The sequence below is a fragment of the Nicotiana tabacum genome, chromosome 14 (assembly GCF_000715075.1).
Source record: "Nicotiana tabacum cultivar K326 chromosome 14, ASM71507v2, whole genome shotgun sequence".
In the NCBI taxonomy this organism is placed as follows: domain Eukaryota; kingdom Viridiplantae; phylum Streptophyta; class Magnoliopsida; order Solanales; family Solanaceae; genus Nicotiana; species Nicotiana tabacum.
In genome coordinates, this window is record NC_134093.1 from 95,793,929 (window position 1) to 95,802,650 (window position 8,722).

Below are 8,722 nucleotides of genomic sequence, written 5' to 3' on the forward strand. Positions count from 1 at the left end.
TTTCGGATTTTTGGAAAATATTAGTATTTTGATATGGAATTAATTCCTATAAATTTTGTGGGCTGAATCAAATTAATTGTTACTAGATTCGAGCCGTTTGGAAGTGGATATGCACAAAATGGAATTTCTAGAGCATTGCTTAGCTTGCTCTACATTGGATTTGGCATGTTCGAGGTAAATAACTCTTCTAATCTTGGAGTTGAGGGTATGAACCCTGAATATATGTATTTTGTGATTTGTTGGGAGGTGACGCACATGCTAGGTGACTGGCGTGTGGGCGTGCACTATAAAAATTGTGACATAATTGTTTCTGTGAAATTTTATATTTAAATAATCTTGGCATTTTTCATGCGGTTTTATGTGTTAAAGAAATTGAGCTGAAAAGCACATTAAAAATCATGTTGAGGCTATGTGCCAGTATTATTGGGACCCACAGAGGTCATATTGCTGTGAATTATTGTGTTAAATTGAAAATTCATACTTAGTCTTATTCATTTCATTGCATATCATATCTTAGTCTCTGTTGTTATTTATTGACACATCATATCATCATTTTGGGCTATTTTTCATGACATTGTGAGCCCGGGAGACTGGAGAGATTGATGACTGAGTGAGGCCGAGGGCCTGATTTGTGAGGATATTTATGGGATCGGGCTGCACGCCGTAGCATGTTGCATATTTATGGGATCGGGCTACACGCCGCAGCATGTTTGATATCGGCTGAGGGCCTGATTGTGAGGATGAGTGTGGATCAGAGTTGCCCGCCTGCAGCATACTTTATTATTATAGCACGTGAGTTGTCCGTGCAGATTATAGCGTTTGGGCTGAAGGAGCCCCTCCGGAGTCTGTACATACCCCCAATGAGCGCATGTACCTACTAAGTGCGAGTGCCGAGTGCTGACTGACTGGGAGGCATGAGTGATTGCGAGGTATGCCCGAGTGGCAAGAGTGATTGTGAGGTATGCCCGAGTGGCAAGAGTGATTGTGAGGTATGCCCGAGTGGCACGAGTGACTATGAGGTTTGCCCGAGGGGCTGTATATGAGTGATGTTCTGCCCGAGGGGTTGTTTATGATTTTATCACTGAGTTGCATCGCATTGGCATCCACACATGACATACATGCATAGAGATGTATTTTTTCTCATGCTGTACAACATCACATCATTCATGATTTCTCACATATTTTGACAGATGGGCATAGTGATGCATTTGTTTTACACGAGTTATCCGGAAGGAAAATGAAACATATTATCTATTATTGAAAAGATTTTTGGAGAAATTTATTGTTTTCAAACTATTCATATTATTGGCAACTTCGGCAAACGATTTGGGTTTTCACTGATGTATTTGAAATAAAGAACTACTATTTTTGAAATCATTATTTGGGTTGAGTATTTTATCTCTGAGTTACTTCTGGTATTATTTGCTTTATGTTGTCATGGATTGTTGTAGATTATTGGTTTGGGACCCGACCTTGGTGGAAGCTCGTCACTACTTTCAACCTACGGCTAGATTTGTTACTTACTCAGTACATGGGGTCGGTTGTACTGATACTACACTTCTGCACATTGCGTGCAGATGTTGGCTGCTGTTGTTGTTGTGCTCGATGGTTGAGGGATTTGAAGATGTACTAGTGCTCATGTTGTAGCTGCCTCTTGTTCAGGGTAGCCTTAGATTTATAAAAGCTCTATTTATATATTATTCAAACATACTATGTATTTATTTTATTTTCGCGTTGTATACTTTATTCTTAGAAGCTCATGATTTGTACTACTAGTTCTTGGGATTGTATAAGATCAGGATCTTTATTCATTTAAATTGCTTTAATAATTATTATTGAAATTGGTTAGTTGGAAATTGGCTTACCTAACGGGATGGGTTAGGTGTCATCACGACTAGTTGGATTTTGGGTCGTGACAGCTATAACCTATTATGGCGGAGGCTCGAGCAGTCGACCAGCTTAGTCTGCGCATCAGAATACTCGTGGTGCTACAGTAAGTTCTTTTAGTGCACCACCAATACTAAATTCTTACAATGGTTATTCTAGTTATCCGGCACAGACTCAGTACGAGCAACCGTGACCTCAGAGGGGTTGTTATGAGTGTGGTGATACTAGGCCCAGCTCGTTGATATATTTGTTATGGTGTGGTTGAGGCCACTACACCAGATGGTGTCGTTACATGTATAATCCTGATATGTTATAAAAGGATATATTTATTAATTTGATTCGATTCTGAATTTTGAGGTGAGTCCTCCTATTATGCTCCGCTTATGGGTGAGCTTCGTAATTTTGTGACCTACTTACATGTTTAATCCATGTTGGGAGGTTTGATGATGTTAGCCCGTGTCTATCATTTTTATTTTTGTATACCATTGAGGGCTATAAGTCCAAACGTGACTTTTTATTACTCGCTACAGTGGGTTTTTATGTGATTTCAGAATAATTGAATTCAATCTTATGAATTATATACCCTACCGGTATGAGGGTTCATTATGTGTTATGAAAACTGTTTACGAAATTTATTGAAAAGAAGAAAGAAAGGAAATTGAAAATTTCAGTTGGCACAATATGCAAAATACTTGTGATTCGGAGTTGAGGACGAGACCCTCGCATTTTTATATGATGTGAAATATTTAAACTAGGCTACGAGCCGCGATGGGAGTTATATAATGACGAGGTCCTTGTGGTAAAAATTTTATGAGTTTAAATTCTCCCTTTTTGAAATTAAATTTGTACTATAGTATAAATAGGGAGTCATGCTTGTTAGGCCTATTTGATAATTCTTGTATATTTTTTGTGCATATTTAGCCATATTCGTGTTGTAAATATCGAATTTTAGCCTATAAGGTGAGTGCCTAGGTGGCGTTAAATGTGACTCGTTAATTCAGATAAATAATTATGAGGTATTCATGCCTCGCGTGTTGCTGTTAGTGTTACGAAAAAGTTGGAATGAGATTTTGGTGAATATGAGAACAATTGAAAATGCTGGAAATTAATTATAAACAACTATTACGACCAAAGATGTGGTTATGGACATAAGTATGATGTGTGCGTAGGCACGAATTGCTACAGCCGGTTGAGAGTAATACTGTGTGTTGATGTCAAGAATTCAAAATTTATTTGGAGTGTTAAGGAATTGGCTTAAAGGCTTATAAGTGTGAATAAAAGAAATAATCTCTACTGAGATGATGTTGTCGGACCCCTGTTAAATTTACAGTGACGTAGAATCGCCCGTGAGTATGAACTAATGCAATTAGTAAATTAATGGTCATCAGAAAGATTTTTAGCACGTTTGAGGACGAATGTATGTTTAAGAGAGGGAGAATGTAACGACTCGACTTGTCGTTTTAAGAATTAATGCCCCGTTCCGTGACTTAAGGTCTCGAGAAGTTTCGTAATATGTATTATGACCCGCGGGTGTGGTCGAGTTTGATTTTCGGAATATTCGGAATTAAATTGGAAGAACAATTCTTATTTAGAAGCTTAAATGGAAAGAGTTAACCAGAGAGTTGACTTTTGAGCAAACGACCTCGGAATGGAACTTTGATGATGTCAATAGCTTCGTATGGTGATTCCGGACTTAGGCGTGTGTCCGGATTTGAATTTGGAAGTCCGTAGGACAATTCGACGCATTTAGACAAAAGTTGGAAAATAGAAGATGTGATGACCCAAAATATCATCTTTAAATTTAATAAGTAATTCTGTGTTCTAAGACCTCTAAAAGTACCATTTATCATTCCTCGACTTACGTGCGCATTCTGTAAAATTTTCTGGAAAGTTTTCATGTGAAAAATAAATTAAAATGTGAAATAGAGCTGTAAAATTCAAGTGAGTTGACTTTCGTCAACGTTTTAAGCAAAGGGACCCAGATCAGTGTTTTGACAGTTTCGATAGCTCCGTATCGTGATTTGGGACTTGGGCGTATGCCCGAAATTTAATTTGGAGGTCGCTAACTCAAGTTATGACCATTTAACGGAACTAGCAATTTAAAGGCTAAATATTCCAAGTTTGACCACGAGGTTGACTTTTTGATATCGGAGCCAGAATCCAATTCTGGAATTTTGAACTGCTCTGTTATGTCATTTATGACTTGTGTGCCAAATTTAAAATTATTCCGGATTCATTTAATATGTTTTGGCACGAGATTTACAAATTAAAAGTTTAAAACTCAAAGTTCGAATCGGGGTGTGAATTATAATTTCAGTGTTGTTTGACGTGATTTTATACCCCGAGTCAGTTCTTATTATGCTACGGGACTTTGTTGGTATATTTGAGCGGGGTCCCGAGTACCCCGAGAGTGAAACGGATCGAAATCGGAACAAAAATTGGACTTAAGCAAAATCTGAAATTTTGAGTTCTGGTGTAATCGCACCTGCGGAATTTTGACCGCAGGTGCGAGCTCGCAGAAGTGAGACTTTCATCGCAGATGCGGCCTTCACAGGTGCGGCCCTTGTGCACAGAAGCGGACGTCGCAGGTGCGACATTTTGTCCGCAGATGCGGAACTCGCCTGGCAGTCCCTTTTCGCAGATGCGAGCTCGCATGTGCGAGCCCAGGTACCGCAGATTCGAAAATGCTGGGCAGAATACATAAAATCGGGTCTAAGCCATTTTTACTCATTTTTGAGTTTTAAGTCTCGGATTTGGGTGATTTCAAGGGGAATTTTCACGACTTTCAACTGGGTAAGTATTCTTTATCATAAAGTGATTATATTTCACAAATCCATGTCTATATTCATCATTCATTTCGAATTTAGATGGATGAAATTGGAATTTTTGTAAAACTTTCCAAAAATGAAAATTTAAGATTTGAAGGTCCATTTGATATCGGAATTGGACAAATTTGGTATGGTTGAACTCGTATCGAAACGGGTGTTCGGATTTCGCGAGTTTTTCCGAAATTTGAGATGTGGGTCCCACTGCCGAATATTTTAATGAATTTCAGATTTTTATCCGAAAAATTTGTAAATTCATATGGAATTAATTTCTATGATTCGTATTGAATATATCGAATTGTTTGTGAATAGATTTGAAACTTTCGGAGATAAATTTAAAAGAAAAAGTTGTGGTTGAATAATTGATTGGAATTTGCAAAGCCAGGTAAGTGTCGGGGTTAACCTTGATTTGAGGGAATAGAACCCTTAAATTATTTGTTATGTGAATTGCATGTAAATAAAGTATAGGCGAGGTGACGAGTGTCTATACGTTGTCAAATTAATTATTTGCCTGCTTACTTGAAAAATCATAAATTATTTTTAATCATAAATTAATTATTATAATAATTATTTCTCTCTTATTCTTTGCAAATATAAATTCTTGAATTCCTGCATTAATTGTTACATGCTATTTGAATTATGTGCCTTAATTGTTATTTGACATTTAGCATAATAAATATTAAACTGCCTATTCGCTCCCTGATTTCCATAATAATTTGCTATTTGTCATTGTTTGCTTCATAATTAAACTATAATTATTGTATGCTTGTTGTCTCGTAATTTTATATTAATTGTTACATTTATTAGAAAAATTTCTTCTATAAGAATTGATAAATGAAAATGTTGGAGGAGCGGGTTGCACGCCGCAACATGATTGATTATAATGAATATATTGGAGGATCGGGTTGCACGCCGCAACAGACTTATTAAAAGTCAATATTGGAGGATCGGGTTGCACGCCACAACAGACTTATTAAAATTCAATATTGAAGGATCGGGTTGCACGCCGCAACAGACATATTAAAAATCAATAGTGGAGGATCGGGTTGCACGCCACAACAGACTTGTTAAAAAGTTAATATTGGAGGATCGGGTTGCACGCCGTAATAGAACTGAATGTGGATATATTGTGAGAGCGGGTTGCACGTTGCAACATAAATTATGGAAGTGATAATTGGTTATGACTGCTGACTTGCCTTCAATTATTATAAATGAATTACCTGATTTATTCTTCTTATTGTTGTTGTTACTAATATTGCGTACAGATTAATGTAAGTGAACCGCCTTAGCCTCGTCACTACTTCGTCGAGGTTAGGCTCAACACTTACCAGTACATGGGGTTGGTTGTACTGATACTATACTATGCACTTCTTGTGCAGATTTTGGAGTTGGTCCCAGCGGCATACCATAGACTTGCTCGGATTTCAGCGACCAGAGGAGACTTGAGGTATAACTGCATGACGTCCGCAGCTCTGAAGTCCCCGTCTATTTTAATTTGGCTGTGTGTTTATTTTCAGACAGCTTTACTTTATTCAGACCTTTATTTGTATTTATTCTAGAAGCTCGTGCACTTGTGACACCAATTCTAGGATGGTATTTAGACATTGTTGCATTTTTGGATTATTTTACTATATTTTAATCTTTGCTTCCGCTTTTGTTTCCATGATTATTAATAATGTAAAGATTGTTTAAAAATCTATTAATATTATTCTAACGTTGGCTTGCCTAGCAAGTGAAATATTAGGCGCCATCATGGTCCGAAGGTGAGAAATTATGGTCATGACAGAAGATTTTGGAAAGTTCGACCAAAGGTGAAATTTTTTATAATAAGGTCGGATTTCGATTTCGAAAATTTGAATAGCTCCATTACGTCATTTATGACTTGTGTACAAAATTTGAAGTCATTCCCGATTGATTTGATACGTTTCATAGCAAATATAGAAATTGGAAGATTTGAAAACTCATAATTCGATTCGACGTGCGATCCGTAATTTCGGCGTTATTTGACGTGGTTTGAAGCCTCGACTAAGTTCGTATTGTATTTTGAGATATGTTGGTATATTTGGTTAAAGTCCCGAGGGCCTCGGGTGAATTCCGGAAGGTTAACGGAGCAAATTGGACTTGAAGGAAGCTACTGGAAAATGGCAGCAGCTGTTGGAATCGCACCTGCGGAAGTTTGGGCGCAGGTGCGACCATCGCAGAAGCGAGATGAAGCTCGCAGATGCGGTCTGGTCTAGAATGGGCAGAGGTCGCAAGCGCGATGCATTTTCCGCACCTGCGTGATCGCAGAAGCGAAAGCTCTTCCGCAGGTGCGAAAGGGTAGTGGCCAGTGGACATCGCAGAAGCGAGAATTTGCTCGCAAAAGCGAGTGCGCAGATGCGGCATTTTGCCCGCAGGTGCGAAACTGGACAGAAGCATTAAGGACCAAAATTGATCATTTCGCCATTTTTCGATTTGAGATTTTAGAGCTCGATTTTTGGGCGATTTTGGAGGAGTTCTTTAAGACTTTGACTTGGGTAAGTGTTCTATATCCTAAAGTGATTATATTTTATGAATCTATGATTATATTCATTGTTTGATTCGGATTTAAACGGAAGAAATCAAGTTTTTTGCAAAATCTTCCAAAAACGCAAATTTAAGATTTGAAGGTCGATTTGTTATAGAAAATTTGATAAAATTGGTATGGTTGAACTCGTATCGAAATGAATGTTCGCGTATCATAAAATTTATCGGGTTCCGAGAGGCGAGTCCCGCGTTGACTTTTGTTGACTTTTTGGAATAAATTTTTAAGTCGACGTATTATTATCCGGAATTTTTTTCGATGAATTTTAATAAAGTTATACAATTAGTTTGGATAGATTTGAGCGGTCCGGAGGTCAATTCAAGCAAGAAGGCAATTTTGGAATATCGGCATAACTTCAAAAAGGTAAGTATCACGCCTAACCTCGAGTGGGGGAATTACCCCTTAGGCATCGAGTCTTATGTGCCATTTGTGAAATGTGAAAAGCCGTGTATGCGATGTGACGAGTACGTACTCGGGCTTATATATGCAAATTTTATTGGATTAAAGCCTTAGGCATTATTGTGTAGTAAATTGGATAATCGTTGGCATTTATTAAATCATCTATTTGCTATGCCTAAATCCTTGTTTGTTGAATTTATTTTTTATGACAATTTGATGTGATTGTTATTTGAATATTTATGTAATTCTGTGTGTTTGTTGGTTTGATATTTCTTGGAATTTAATCTCATTATAGATTTTTTCTCTGCAAATAATTAATTAAATGAGCTTAAGAAGAGGTGTTTATATAATTATTGAGAATGTGGATTAATGAAGGCGTTTCCCTATGCTGAGTAGGTTCTATCTATGTTGATTGTTTTTGAGGTCTTATACACATTGTGTGGAGCCTTCGGCTATTTGTTTTGAAATTAATTGATTTGTTGTATTCTTTGGAATTGGTTGTGGCCATTGGACAAATTATGATATGAATTGATTTTGTTATGTTGCCGTGATAATTTTCTGTGTAAATTATTGTATTGTGTGAGTTGTTATTTTGAGGATATAAGGGGGGCATTCCACTGTTGATATTATGTGGGTATAAGGGTGGCATTTCACTGTTGTTATGTGTGTTGGAATATTATCTAGGCGGAGTGATAAGAGTGGCTATAGGAGAGATAATGGTGGCTATATGAGCGATAAGGATGCCTATTGATAATGTTAGGGCGGAGGGATAAGGGAGGTTATTAGGAGTGATAAGGGTTGCTATATGAGAGATAAGGGTGGCTATTGTCAGAGATGATTTGTGATGATGTGGAGTTATTGTGTTGGTGATTTTCATGTGATGTTGTGATTTTCCTTGTGTTTATTTTTATACATTGTGCAATTTGTCTTGTTGTTGGTAAATTGATAACAATCTGATTTATGTTGAAATTGGAAGCCTGCGGCTATTGCCAGGTGGATTATAAAATAAAATGTGGGCACGAGGTGCCGTGAGTAAATAATGAGGATA